Here is a 15,618-nt window from a genome sequence, read left to right as displayed (position 1 = left end):
TAATGCTCTAGTGTCTGATACCACATTTATCTCCTCTGGTGAGGTTAACGCATCACATATACACCTGAAATACAACAAAGATGTCATTGCCCTGGTGTGATGGGAGCTGAATTCTCTGCATCTAACCTGCCTTGTCTTTTACATGTGCATAATGTATCTTCTTTTAAAAAATAAACACACATTTTGCCATAAGGTTTAATAATTTATGTAATTCTCTAAACCAGGAGTGTGAAATATGTGACTGACCAGGTGTTGTTGGTCTGCAACTCCCATCAACCCAGCCAACATGGCTAACAGTTAGGGATGATAGCAGTTGTAGTCCAACAACATCTGGAGGGCTACAGGCTTGTTATAGCTGACCTAATCAAGTGATTATCATCACTTGATAATGACATATCCAAATCTATCTCATGAGGTTGTTGTGAGAACAATTTTAAAAAAACCAACAAGCTATGTACAATGCCATACACTCCTTGGGAAAAGGATGGGATATATATCTGAGAGATAAATAAAGAATTAATTATGAATTGCTTTATTTAAGAATTCTAACCCACGCGCCCATCCTGAAGGCTAAGGATGTGTGATGAAACAGAACAAACCTCATGAAAATAACATCTATGGAACAATGTAAAATGTAAGCTAAAGTGTATTACTTTCAGATATGTATAACAGATACACAGCTTTTGGAACTTGTATTTATTGCAAATCCAATAATCAGTATTGAAAATTACATGCATCAGCCTATTTACATTTCCCTTTTCCACAGCTACATTTCCCCCCAATGTAGACTTAAGGTATTTCTTTTTATGTTGGCTCTCTTTGCAAATTTATTCTACCAACATGTATTTTCTATGGTATCTGTAGAAAAGGTGTATAGATAAATAGGTAGAGGGATGTGTGAGTGTATTTTGAAATGATATATTTAATTTCCTTTCATTCTAGGTAATGCATAGGGTTGCCAGGCCTCTGGCTTTTGCCCAGAGTCTCCAGGTTTTGGGGTCCTCTCTGGGTCTTCAGGTGTCACCTTAATCTCTGGACTCTTAGCTTTCATTTTTAAAAAAAATAAGTTTCTAGGTAGTCTGGTTCAAAAGATATAAACCAAAATGTCAGTCGCCTCCTTCAAGTTGCTAGTACCGGCTGCTCTAATCCCTGCCCTTTCAGGTTTCTAATCAATAAGTGAAGTCAAGATTATGACTGACAAGATTTGTTGACCCCCAGGCAATAGCTAAACCCATAGTTTCCTTTTCCTGCTTGTCTCACATCAGGAATTCAGTAAATATATAGCTTTCAGAAGCATAAAAAATACTTTCTCTGTACAGGATTAGGACTTGCTTCTGAGTAAACTTGCATAGGATTGCACTACAACAGAAGATGACAGCAGGATCTTGGAGGACATACACAGTAAACAATTTTAGTTGTAATAAAAGTGTGCATGCAGGTTTTTTTAATTACTTGCAAAAAATGGCATATTATCAATTTTATCTTGAACAGAGGTTTTTAAAAGTGTACATGCTGGAGTGTTATACTTTTCTAATTAAGGAGTCAAACAAGTTTAAATTTTACTGAACTGTTGAAGAGGGCAGTTTATTTGTCCTATTCATAATCTGCATTGAAAACCTTCCCAATATGAAACTTTTCTTGGAGTAAAGCTGCAGTGCTAATTCCTGCTAATGCTAATACATGGGAGCTAACCCCATGGAATTCAGTAGGACTTACTTTTGAGTACACATGGTTAGGATTGTGCTGAAAATCAGTGGGACTTTTGAGTTAATATAGAAAAAGATTGTGTTGTCAATCTGTCTTTCCCCCTCTGATCCTTTTCTTTTTTTAAGCAGTTAGGCAGGGCTTACTTAAGTGTCACTGCTTTATTTGGCAGGAAACTTACTTATTTTTAAAACAAAGGTTCTGCAAAGCAGGGTTGTGGAGTCGGTACGCCAAACCTTCGACTCCAACTCCTCTACTTTTCTACTGTCGAACTCTGACTCCGACTCCACCCAAAATTGCTTCCGACTCTGACTCCACAGCCCCGGAAAGGGCTGTAAATGTCTTTTTAAATTGGAAGCTCTCGTAGGAGCATTTTTATCGCTGCCTGAATATGCACTGATGTTGGCATCACAGCATTTGTCTTCATCTGGGTCCTGTGTCATACACTGACACACAAAATGTTTTCCACCTTGAGTTATGGTGAAATGCTCAAATACAGCTGACTTCATGGGAAGCTTCTTTGACATTTTGAATGTATATTTAAAAAAAATTGTCAATCAAAATTTATTTTGAAGTCGGAGTCGGTACATTTCTACCGAATCCGACTCCACCCAAAATTGCTCCCGACTCTGACTCCACGACTCCGACTCCACAGCCCTGCCGCAAACGCCAACTGGTTTTGACAATAAACTATTATATGGAGTGTATGCATTTTTACATATCCAGTGTGTATGTATATGGAATATTTCCAACAACCCTGTGAGGTAGGGCTGGAAACCAAGGCAGCTCACAAGAAATAAAGCCATCTAAAATTCAGTAACTTTAAAAACAAGTATAAAAGAGTTGTAAACAGCTTAATGTGGCATGATTCTGAATTTTGGATTGGGTGAGTGAAGTTCCTTATCACTTAATTGCAGTTCTGTGCATGCTTCCCTGTCTGAGTAAGCCCCATTGAATACATTGGGACTTGCTTCTGAGTAAACATGCATCGGATTGCACTATAAATATCTGTACAGATTGTGTAAATAATAAACATCTTTGATGTTCATGCCATACTGTTTCTTGATATGTCTCTGATTTCACACTATGGTTGTAAATTATTTACAAATTATTATTTCCTCCACATTTTAAGTGTGCCTTTCTTCCTTGGGGTGGTCATGGTCCCCCTCTGTTTTCACTACGAGGGGCAGATTGGACTGAGAGATGATGCGTAGCTCATGGTCACCCAGTAAATTTTGTAAACCTCTTGTAGGCTGGGCCTGGCAACCAAGAGGTCTTCTGTATCTTTAAAAGTTGTGCAGGGGGAAGGGAGAATTTCACCTTGTGGTTTTTCCCATTACAGTGTTGCAAGAAAACCTGCACTTGGCTGAATTTTCTCTTCTCTTGAAGATACAGAATCATTCTCAGGCCCTGAGCCTGGCAACCCTAGTCGGAAACCACAGAGACTCACAGACAGTCAATGTAGAAAATACTGAGTTAGAGGGATCAATGTTCTGGCTTGATATGAGGCAGCCTCCTAAGTGAGATTGTATAGCTATTTTAGAGGAGGTACTATTAATCTTGCTCACTGTAGCTTTAGAGGCAGGAGTTGTAAAACAACACCTGTGCTTTATGGGCTCTGCACAAAACAAGGGAATTTTGTGTTAAATGGTGTCAGGGATAATCCCGTAGTTCCTCAGTCTCACTTCTTGTAAAACAGGCTTCCTTAACTTTTTTACTGCCACTAATTCTCACAGAATACCTCTTTAAACCCTCCTAGTAGCAAGTAAGGAAGGCTTTAGGCGTGAGATGATGCCACCACTGAGAGTCAGTATAAATCTTGAACTATGCTGTAGGTAAAGGGATATTGTTTACAAAAGGATATAGAGTTACTTATTTTGCGACTTTATCAGCGCTTGCTGCCAGGTACTGATATCTCCAGAGATACCGTTGCTGACACCAGTCTCCAAGTGGCTCTCCCCACAGGCCATTTCCAGCCAATTGCTTCCATAACCCAGTCCAGCTACTGGGACCACTCTGCCTCTGCGCCCCCAAAGCTAGTCTGGTTGCGCTCCTGGCTGTGGGAGTTTAGCCAGTGTTATATCTCCCCACTTGTGTCACTTCCTTCTGGGAAGACCTTACTTCAGGGCAGCCCCTCAGACTCACTCAGTCACTGGCTCCCTTCTGATCTTTACCAGACCACATTAATGACACCCTGGATAATAATATATGTTCCATTCCTGAGCAAGGTCCTTAAATGAGTGGTGGCAGGCCAGCTCCAGACACTCTTGGATGAGACCAATTATCTGGATCCATTTCAGTCGGGTTTCAGGCCTGGTTTTGGCACAGAAACAGCCTTGGTCGTCCTGTATGATGACCTCTGTTGGGAGAGAGACAGGGGGAGTGTGACTCTGTTGATTCTCCTTGATATCCCAGCGGCTTTTGATAACATTGACCATGGTATCCTTCTGGGGAGACTAGCTGAGTTGGGAGTGGGAGGTACTGCATGGCAGTGGTTCCGCTCCTACTTTGCAGGTTGGTGGGTCGGCTCCAGAAGGTGGTGCTTGGGAAACATTGCTCAGCACCCTGGACTCTCCAGTATGGGGTTCCGCAGGGATCAGTTCTGTCCCACATGCTGTTCAACATCTACATGAAACTGTTGAGTGTGGTCATCCGGAGCTTTGGAGTGCGCTGCCATCAGTATGCTGATGACACGCAGCTCTATTTCTCCTTTTCATCCTCTTCAGGTGAGGCTGTCAATGTGCTGAACCAGTGTCTGGCTGTGACAATGGACTGGATGAGGGCTAATAAACTGAGGCTCAATCCAGACAAGACTGAGATGCTGCTAGTGGGTGGTTCTTCTGACAGGATGGTGGATGTTCATCCTGTTCAGGATGGGGTTGCACTCCCCCTAAAGGAGCAGGTTCATAGCTTGGCGGTTCTCCTAGAACCATCTCTGTCACTTGAGGCTCAGGTAACCTCGGTGGCACGGAGTGCCTTCTACCAACTTTCGTTGGTGGCCCAACTACGCCCCTGTCTGGACAGGGATAACCTGGCTTCAGTTGTCCATGCTCTGGTAACCTCCAAGTTAGATTACTGCAATGTGCTCTACGTGGGGCTGCCTTTGAAGACAGTTCGGAAACTGCAGCTTGTGCAAAATGCAGCGGCCAGATTGGTAACAGGGACCAGACAGTTCGAACATATAAAACTGATTCTGGCCTGCTTGCATTGGCTGCCTGTATGTTTCCGAGCTCGCTTCAAGGTGTTGGTTCTAACCTATAAAGCCTTACATGGCTTAGGACCACAATACCTGATGGAACACCTCTCCCGACACAAACCCACCCATACACTCAACATCCAAGGCCCTCCTCCGGGTGCCTACTCCAAGGGAAGCTCGGAGGGTGGCAACAAGGGAGAGGGCCTTCTCAGTGGTAGCCCCCAAATTATGGAATGATCTGTGTGATGAGGTGTTCCTGGCGCCAACACTGCTATCTTTTCGGCACCAGGTCAAGACTTTCCTCTTCTCCCAGGCATTTTAGTATGTGTTTTTAAATCGCTTTTTAAAAATGTGTTTTTAAATTTGTATATTTGTTTTTAATGTTTTGAATTGTTGTAAACCGCCCAGAGAGCTTCAGCTATGGGGTGGTATACAAATGCAATATATAAATAAATAAATGTCAGTTAACCTTCAGCCAATCAGAAAGAATTTACCTGATCACACCCCATCTACCAGAATCTTAAAGTGATTGTCTCTTTCCTCTCAGAACCTGTCACCAAGCAACCACTGCCAATCAGGCTTGCAACTATGTACCAGAACAAGGCCTCATGGTAGTCACAGAGGTCATATAATATTTTTTTAAAACACAGACACACACATACAGTATATAGCATTTCTCCACAAATGGGTTTTATCTTGTTTTGCTATCTCCCAATGTTCCATTGTTTCCACTGCTAAGGGAGAACTTTGACTGGGCACTAGCTGCAGGCATACCAAGGAACACCCTGTCATGATCTACTTCCTTAAGCAAGGGTCCAGGAGCCCTTGCTTTGTACAGTTGGCAACCCTCTCAAAAGCATAATTTCACAAACTGATGCTGCTTGAAATTCTTTCATTGTCCTTGATCTCCCATCTCTGGCTGATTTGTTCCCCCCTATTCAATTGAGCAAACAAATAGGCAGAGGTTGGATAATTGTGTGAGGGTTTTTTTATGCTTTTCTCTTTCATCTACATAAAGAGCTGCAAACTATATTCACATACCACCCATTTTTTTCCTGTAATGTATAAACATGAAGCCTCCTTCTTGTCATAACAAGTCACCATTTCTATTTGTACAAAATAACACAAAAATACTAAACATAATTCACAATCCAATTGGAAAAGGGGAAAAAAGTGGTTTCAACTGCCAGGGAAGAAGGGCCCAACAATGACTTGAATAGTCTCAGTTTATCTTGTTAGATGTTAAAGGAAACCAATTTTTTCCATAAGCTAGAGGACATTTAAAGGATTCAGCTGTTTAAGCCAAGTTTTACAAAAATTCTTTGTGAAAACAATGTTGTTTTTCTGTTCACATGTGCAGTCAGCAACAGACAAGAGAAGATTCTAGGGAAAAGGCTGTAGTCCAGTAGCGGTTTGGAAGACGGGGTGGCAGTACTCCCACAACCTCCTGTTGCCCGCGTTGCTGCTGCTTACCAGGAGGGGCAAGGCAGCAGCAAGTTCAATGTGGTGTAAATGCATCAGTGGGAGTGACACAGGCAACATGAGGTCAGGTGAATGCTGCCCCCCAACCGCTACTGCAGTGGTCATTTGAAAATGATGAAAAGCATCTATTTAAAAAGGAGTAGCAAACAATAGATGCACACACACACACACTGTTTGCTTTGCTATGGCAAGCAAAATACATTACAGTCCAGAGGAAGGAAGGAAGCTAGAAGAGAGAACCAAATAACCAAAGCTGACTCACTGCCATGTAATAATAATAATAATTTAATTTTTGTGTCGCCTATCTGGCCAAGGCCACTCTAGGCAACGTACACAATTAAATTCCAGTAAAATACAATTTAAAATACGATTTAAAATACATAGCAATACAATACAGTCGACAATAAAGGATTAAATTACAGCATAAAACAGTATGTAAACAACGGGCATTCAGTAATAGTGATAAAAGCTTAGCCCACCCCGGAGGTCCCGAAGGCCTGTCCAAAGAGCCAGGTTTTTAATGCTCGGCGAAATGCATCCAGGGAAGGGGCATGTCGAAGATCGAACGGGAGGGAGTTCCAGAGAGTGGGGGCCGCCACTGAAAATGCCCTCTCCCTAGTTCCCACCAACCTAGCTGTTTTCGTTGGTGGTACTGAGAGAAGGCCCTGCGTGGCTGATCTAGTCAGGCGGCTAAGTTGGTGGTACTGGAGGTGCTCCTTCAGGTAAACTAATGGAGAAGACTATATAATAGGAATGAAAATATAATATACAGGTGGGACCTGCATCAAAGAAGTGCCTGTTCTGTGGCTAGGGTTGGACAATGCTGTCAATTTCAGTTTCTCTCAGTTTCTTATTGTTCCATTCTTAAGTTCGGGTTGCTCTGCTCCCATATATGTTTGTGAATTTTGTTTTAAGTATGCATGAAGCACAAGTATGACAATTCCTACTTCATTTTGTGTGTTTTTCTTGTAATATTTACATTTTTGTATGCAATTTTGTGTAGTATGTGCAATTTTGCAAGCAATTTCCCCAAATAGAATGCACTTTTAAAAGTCAGTTTTACTAATGGCTCATACTGAGAGAAAGTGTGGGATATAAATCTAATGTATAATTTATAATTAATATAAATCTAATAATAATAATGATACAAGCTCATCTCACCTCTCATATACTCGATCACTGCATCCTGCAGGTGAGGGCCTCTGCAAATACCATCTCATCAGGAGGTTCATTCTGTACAATATAGGAATTGAGCCTTTAGTGTTGCGGCACCTACCCTTTGTAATTCCTCAGGCACCATCTCTGTTATCTTTTTGGCATCTACTAAAGCCTTTCCTTTTCCCAGTCCACATCTATATTGGAATTGTCTTTGAGATGTCTTTATTGTTTTAACACTTGTTGCTTGCCACCCTGGGCTCCTCTGGGAGGAAGGGCAGGATATAAATTTAATAATCAATCAATCAGACATAATTTTGCATGCTCTTTTTACTAATATATTTTATTATTTATTTATTTATTATTTGATATATGCCTTTTTGGTGTGCGTTCATTGGTTGGCGAGTATCACAAAATTCAGAGAACTGAGAATTTTGAAGAAGAGCTGTGTTTTGATTCACATATTGGTTTGAAAAGGGCAAACTTCATAAGTTCACATAAAAATACAAACTGAATGATCTTGCGATCCCTTTCTGTGGTTGCAGCCTTCCCTTCCCTTTCTTCTAGAGCAGTTATTCTCAAACTTCTCCCCACCCACCCACAGACCACTTGAAAATTGCCTAAGGGTCTTGGCTTACCACTTAATGAAATGTGGCAATTGTAATGCACTGTGCTAGATGTTGTATTATTTTTAACTATTCTTACAAACATGTTCAATGAAGCTCGTGGACCACTGGCAGTCTGAGAAACACAGTTTGGGAAACCTTGTTCTAGACAGGGATTCTCTGCTTACTCACTCATGTTCTGTAGCTTTTCCTCATCAGTTAGAGACTTCTAATCAGACATGGTTTATTTTTTCCCAACAGAAATGAAAGTATGAATTGGAATAATTGATAGATTGCAAAACTACTTTATTAATAAATGAATGGATAACTGTTTGCAATTTTTAATTGAAATATTTTCCCATGAAAAGGTTTTGGTGTTGATGTCAATGATGTAAATAACACTCTGTAAATTTCCTGTGTCTAGTGGTGATAATTGAGGTGATTTCCAAACAACAAACTGTTTGTCTGGCTTAATTAGTTGAGTAGAACTATCAAATAACCCCAAAATATAACTTGCACTGTGGGAAAAAATTGATTAATTTTAATCATTTAATGAACAGAAGAACATATGGCCATCTAGTCCAGCATTCTGGTTCCAAAAGCAGCTAGACAGATGCTTACAAGCAGAGCCACAGAGGCAGCACCTCTCCCTGGTATTTGTTCACAGCATCTTAGATAATATCATTATAGTCTGAACTACCCTATTGGGAGAAAGGGCGGGATATAAATCAATCAAACAAACAAACAAACTGGAGGGATGAGTTTGGGGCACCAAATCTCATGAGTTTCTTTCACTGAAGCCATTATAACTAAAGAACAGACCCTTTCAAAGTTTAGTCTCAGGGAAGAAAAAGGGTAATATGAGAAATAGAGCTTTCTCAGTGGTTGCTCTTAGGAACACAGGAAGCAGGAGAGTAGTGAGACAATTTTTATTGGGTGGGCAGAGACAAAAATTGGGGGGAGCAGAAGGATTGGGGCATCGGACACTATAAAAGAGGTTTCTGGAGGGAAAAGTTCTCACAGGTAATGACAAAAATAAGCCCAATTTTTGCATTTTAATTAGGAATTATGACTTGTGAAGTTTACAAAAAAAGCAAATCAATTTAAAATACAGTATTTTCTACATGCAAAATAGTTGTGCAAACTAAATAACAGTGACTGTATATTGTGCAAGTCATTGTACCACAATGACCAGAACTGTTAATAAAATCTAATGCGCCATGATTTGTCTGCAAATGTTCCTTGTGTAGGAACTGTTCACTTGAAATTCCTTCAAATATGTTACTTTCAAAAGCCAAGATTACTAAGCTTGCTTTCCTCTGATGAAGCACTGAACGTCTCTATGGTGTCAGCACATGTGTCAAAGTTAAGAATTAATTTTCACACACAGCTGTAGATGCACCAAAGGTGAGTCCTGCAGTATACAAAGTGTACATGTGTGCAAAGGCGTCCTTGTACAGGTACAATGTTTTAGTAAGCTTGTGAATGAGGCAGCTGCTTCCTGGAACTAACTAGCTTGGTTTCCTTTGTCATGCCAGGAAAGTAATTAAGAGCAATTAAAAATTAAATTAATACCTATAAACATCACTTTTCATGCTTCACAACATGTCTCTCCGAACTATAGGTTCTAGAATTATTTGTACAAGCACAAAATCTTTCTCTATAGAAAGGCCCTGGGCTGGCCAGCCAACACTGCTTCTGGTGGCTCTACCAGCACATCTCACACACCCTATTTTGGTAGTACATAAGTTTGCATGAGAACAGTTAAATAAGGTAAACTATTTATAATGGTCATTTGCATAATTGGGTTGTTGTTATATGCCTTCAAGTTGATTTCAACTTATGGCGACCCTATGAATCGGCGACCTCCAATACTATCTGTTATAAACCACCTTGTTCAGATCTTGTAAGTTCAGGTCTGTGGCTTCCTTTATGGAATCAATCCATCCCTTGTTTGGCCTTCCTCTTTTTCTACTCCCTTCTGTTTTTCCCAGCATTGTTGTCTTTTCTAGTGACTCATGTCTTCCCATTATGTGTCCAAAGTAAGATAACTAGTTTCATCATTTTAGCTTCTAGTGATAGTTCTGGTTTAATTTGTTCTGACACCCAATTATTTGTCTTTTTTGCAGTCCATGGTATGCGCAAAGCTCTCCTCCATCATCACATTTCAAATGAGTTGATTTTTCTCTTATTCGCTTTTTCACTGTCCAACTTTCACATCCATATGTAGAGATCAGGAATACCATGGTCTGAATTATCCTGACTTTAGTGTTCTCTCATAGCTGCCCTCCCCAGTCCTAGCCTTCTTCTGATTTATTGACTATTGTCTCCATTTTGGTTAATGACTGTGCCAAGGTACTGATAATCCTTGACAAGTTCAATGTCCAATGAATCTGTCATCCTTGCATCTCTTTTATAGAGTTCTTCAGTGTATTGCTTCCATCTTCCTTTTAATTTTATCTCTGTCAGTCAGTGTGTTCCCCTGTTGATTATTCAGCATCCCTACCCTTGGTTTAAATTTCCCTAATCTTTTGAAATAGGGCTCTTGTTCTACCCTTTTTGTTGTCCTCTATTTCTACACAATAACTATTGTAATAGCTCTCTTTGTCCCTACGTACTAGTCACTGTATTGTTGTTTTTAGGGTTCTAACCATGTTTCTATCTCCTTTTGCTTTTGCTTTCCTTCTCTCTTTAACCATTTAAAGAGTTTTTTCAGTCATCTATTGAGGTCTTTCTCTCTTTTTAACGAGAGGTATTGTCTTTGCATTCTTCCCTGATAATGTCTCTGACTTCATAGTTCTGCTGGTTCTCTGTCAACTAAGTTTAAAGCCTCAAGTCTGTTCCTTATCTGATCTTTATATTCTTCTGGGATGTTATTTAAATTGTATTTTGGCATTATGATTGCTTTGTTCTTCTTCTTTAGGTTTACTCTGATTTTTGATACAACCAGTTCATGATCTGTACCGCAGTCTGCTCTTGGTCTTGTTTTAGCAGGAAGTATGGAACTTCTCCATCTTCTGCTACCAGTTATATAATCAATTTGATTCCTATATTGACCATTTGGTGATGTCCACAGTCGTCTTTTCAGTTGCTCAAAAAATGTGTTTGCAAGAAACAAATTATTGGCTTCACAGAATTCTCCTGCTTCATTTCTATCTCCTAAGCCCAATTTCCCCACAATTCTTAGTTCTTCTGTGTTCCCTACTTTTGCATTCCAGTCCCCCATGATTATCAGCACATCTTGTTGTGGTGTGTGATCAATTTCTTCCTGTACTTCTGTGTAAAATCATATACTCTTAAAAAATATTTTGAAATGGAACCAGCTTCAACTTTTAAAACAAACTAGGGAAGAAATGTCCCCCTAGATATGCACAAACACACAATATTCCAGCTCCCCATCGCCTGTACTAAGTTAGTAAGGTCTCATTAGGCTTCTTGGGCCTCGGAGAGCCAGGTTACTCATCTCTGTGTCTTTTTTTCGGTCCTGACCTGGATAGGAGTATAATCTTATAGGGGCTCAGAGGGCCTTAGACACCTTACGTTTTTAGGAGCAGGGTCCCATCATGGTCCCTATGTCTCCAGCATCCTATGAGCTAGTCAGCATGAAAGGGGAGAGTGTTAGCCACTGAGAAGAGTCTTTTAACATGCTTCCTTGTCCTTTACTGCTGATTGGAGCCAATCAAAGTGAAAGGAGGTAAGTCAGCCACTGAGAAGATTGACTCAGTAGCTTACACACTCCTCTTTCATGCTCACTGGCTCCTGAGAACATCTGTTGTGGTGGGCGACAGCATTAACAAGGATCTCAATCTCAACCCAGCAGCAAAAAAAAGGAGGGGGAAGGGAAGAGGCATGCCCATGACTATCATGAAGGGACCCTGCACTTCTGAATTTGCCACTACACTACTGGCTTTGGACTAGGCTAGGTTGCTGCACAGTCTAAGCCCAAAAGCCTAGGCATACCCACCAGATGCACTAATAACACCCACCACCTACAGAGGCTGGCTGAGCACTACAAGGTGATGATGCACAGGGAAATTCAGGGGGGAAAAACGTTAATGAAGAGAAAACAGAACTTCCTCCAGAGAAAGAGATTCTGACAGAGGAGACAGAAAATGAAGGGTCCCAGGATGCTGGATCCAGAAAGACCCTGAAGATATGCCAGAATGAGCATCTGGTGAATGGTGGAATTGTGAGAAACTTAGCAGAGAACTCTGATACTCCAAGTCAACAAAAAGAGAGGAATTCCAGAAGAAAAAGAGTTGAAAAAAATACCCTTGTGGATCCTCTCTCTGAAAAGAAATCTCATTACCCAGGCAACCTGTCCAAATCTGGGAAAACAAGAATCATTTCTACCACTCCAAATTTCAAGAAACTTCATGAGGCTCAGTTCAAGAAAATGCAATCTATTGATGATTACATTGAAAGGAAAAATAAAATGATTTGCAACTTCAGCAATTCAGTTAATGAAGTGAAGATGCTGGCTCAGAAGAGTAACTACCTAAAGACATCTCAGAGAGAAACTCCAAACAGTAACTCCAAGAAACGTTCCGGTTCCAGGGAGGCGTTATTAAGCCCTCATCCTCAGAGGAATAAGTTCTCTAGTATGTGTACCCCTGTAAACATGCGACGCTTATCACATAATTCTCTTGGCAATGCAAACAAAAGCATTTTATCTCAAAAATCAATGTTCAACTCAACCAGCCTCTCTACAACAAAGATGAATGTCAGATTCTCTGAATCTACAAAGGATAATGAGCACAAGTGCTCCCTTACCAAGACTCCATCTAGAAAATCTCCATTCCTAAGTATCTGCACCCCAGCCAGTCAGAAGAGCACTAAGTCTGTAGCAAGGAAGGAAGTGCAACAAAGTGTCAACCAACAGAGACCCCAACAAACTCTGCTGTTAGCCCTTTCGAGTTCCAATCCATGAACACAAAGAAGCCAATATTTGATCTACAAGCAAGTTTGTCAAGACCTCTTAGCTATCAGCCGCACAGAGGAAAACTGAAACCTTGGGGCAAATCAAAGGAGAATCTCCAGAGTACTTGTTCCCACAAGAGAAATTATAAACAGCCACTTCTTCAGACCAGAGAAGAGAGGAGGGAGAAACACGCACAGGAAAGAAAACAGAGGGACTTCCGGGAAGGGTGACTTAGCCTGTGCCTGCTTTTGAGACGGGCTCCTGCCTCAAAAGAAGCTTATTCAGATATATCAGTCAGTTTTTTCTTTTTTTTTTGACTGATTAAACTTCTCCCGGGTAGGGAGAAACGAAGAGATTAACCTCAAAGCCTATTTTTGTTGGGACGACCAGATCTCATTAATTTATGGGACGAGGTCCAGCCGACGAAGGTGGGACGGATTTTCAACAGCAAGCTCTATCTGTTAAAGCGAACGTTCATCTTATCTTCTAAGAGAGAACGCACTAACAGGCAAGCACCCTTCTTTCTATATTTTTCTTTTACTTGACTTAAATTGTTGCTGTTTAAAAGAGATTTGCCAGATTGATCGGTTTTTGACATCTCACTGGGGAGCCATAACTTCTCTCTGCTACGCACTAATTAATAGCTTATCTCTGTTTTTGTTGCAAAAAGCTGTCCTGGATTTGCATTCTAAAGATATACACAGAAGAGGGATTTCTATTCCAGATTTTTATTTTGAAAAATATTATACTGTTTTGAGACTACTCTCTTTTTGGTCTATTTTATTTTGACGAATCTGTTTCTTGACGATTGCCATTAATTGTTTCGTTCCTGGGAACTGCATTTTGTTTACTTAACTATGGAGAGATAAGGCTGTCTGCTCTGTTTATACTGTGATGTCACCAAGTTTGGAGTATTAACCCAATTGTTGCTGAAATAAGAAGTGGTTTTCCTATATTTTTCTTTTAAAATGGCAATTAAGAAAGTGGCTGAGAATCTGGAAATAACTATGTTTCAGAAAATAATGGATGAGATTGAGATAATGAAAATTGAATTGAGTAAAATGAAGCAGGAGATTAAAGATATAAAGGTCCCTGTGAGAGAGGTGACCCTGGAAGGGGTCCCTGTGAGAGAGGAGACCCCGGAGATTGGAACAGGGGTCCCTGTGAGAGAGGTGACCCTGGAGACTGGAACAGGGGTCCCTGTGAGAGAGGAGATCCCGGAGATTGGAACAAACGTGGAACAGGAACAAGATTTGGAGTCTATGGACTTTAGAAATAAAATCTATTGTTTGGAACTCAATGTTATCTCTGAAGAAATTAATGAAGATTCTAGAGATAAAGTTATCAATGGCATGGATAATCTTCTGGACTGGAATGATGTGATGGAGCCCAATATAGAGAAAATCTATGGAATTAACTGCAGCCATGTGACAATGGAAAAACTTTTAAGAGATGACCCAGTGTATTTTGTAAAAAAGAACAGAGATATGATTTTACAGCAGTATTTCAGCAACCTATTCAGAATGGATGGCAAGAAAATATTTGGGATAGAGGTAATTCCCATCAGACTCCTACTATATGACTATGGCTTTGACAGCAAGATTATTATGGAATACTGATAATGGAAGATTGGATATTGAAATTACTGGACTTAACAAGATTACTGAAGATGGAAGACGGAAAATGGAACTAATAGAGATAATAGAACAATGGCTACTGAAATTACTGAACCTAACAGATTCTGATGTGATGGATTAATTGAAATGTTTATTTTGACTATGGTTATGACAATAAGATTATCATAATTAGTAATGAGATGGATTAATCGATATGCTTATCTGGAAAAAAAAAATTGATAGATATATTTCTTAAAGAATTGAAACCTCTCTTTGACTTTTTGTGGAAAGAATAAAGTAATGTATATGAGATTTGATGATTAAGTAAGATAACTACTGGAGGAAAGTGATTTTATAATATGACTTAAGAGACAGGATTGTTATATATTATAGACTTATAACTGATTTGATCTTTGACAAATGGGAAGTCAATATTTTACTCTTTATTTTTTATTTTTGTTTTTTTTTTTTTTCTTTTTGTTTAACTATTTTTGATTTTGTTTTTTGTCTTTGAATGTTTTATGATTTTGTCTTGTATGTTTTATGAAAATCTGAATAAAAATTATTGAAAAAAAAAAAAAAAAAGGAAAGAAAACAGAGAAAAGACCAAGTGCTTGGAACGCGGAGAGGATTAACTGGCTAAGGCTAACTCCAAAATGACTCTGTAAATAACATTTTATATGCAAGATCATTTCTTTTTTTCCTGTAAATGTGTTCACTTATTTCCTCTGCTGTCTGTCCTTAAGTTGACCTGTTGTCTTGTACAGAACTAGTTCAGCCTAATGAAACTATAGGACAGTGACAATTGAATTTATTTAACAGTCTTAAAAAGATTGTTCAACACCTTCAAAAGTGCAACTTGTTTTCTTTTTCTTTTGTGAATCTTTAGATATATTAATTACCTTCTGGGGGTGGCTGGAAACTAAAAATTTACTCAAG

At 39.7% G+C, this 15,618-nt stretch overlaps 1 pseudogene; it reads left to right on the top strand.

Moving 5' to 3' along the window:
* Positions 1–13,293, top strand: part of LOC133378021 (nucleolar and spindle-associated protein 1-like) — a 52,442-nt pseudogene extending 39,149 nt beyond the window's left edge.
* The last annotated feature ends 2,325 nt before the right edge of the window (positions 13,294–15,618 follow it).

The sequence above is a fragment of the Rhineura floridana genome, chromosome 2 (genome assembly GCF_030035675.1).
Source record: "Rhineura floridana isolate rRhiFlo1 chromosome 2, rRhiFlo1.hap2, whole genome shotgun sequence".
Classification (NCBI taxonomy): domain Eukaryota; kingdom Metazoa; phylum Chordata; class Lepidosauria; order Squamata; family Rhineuridae; genus Rhineura; species Rhineura floridana.
This window is presented reverse-complemented; position numbering and strand designations above follow the sequence as displayed.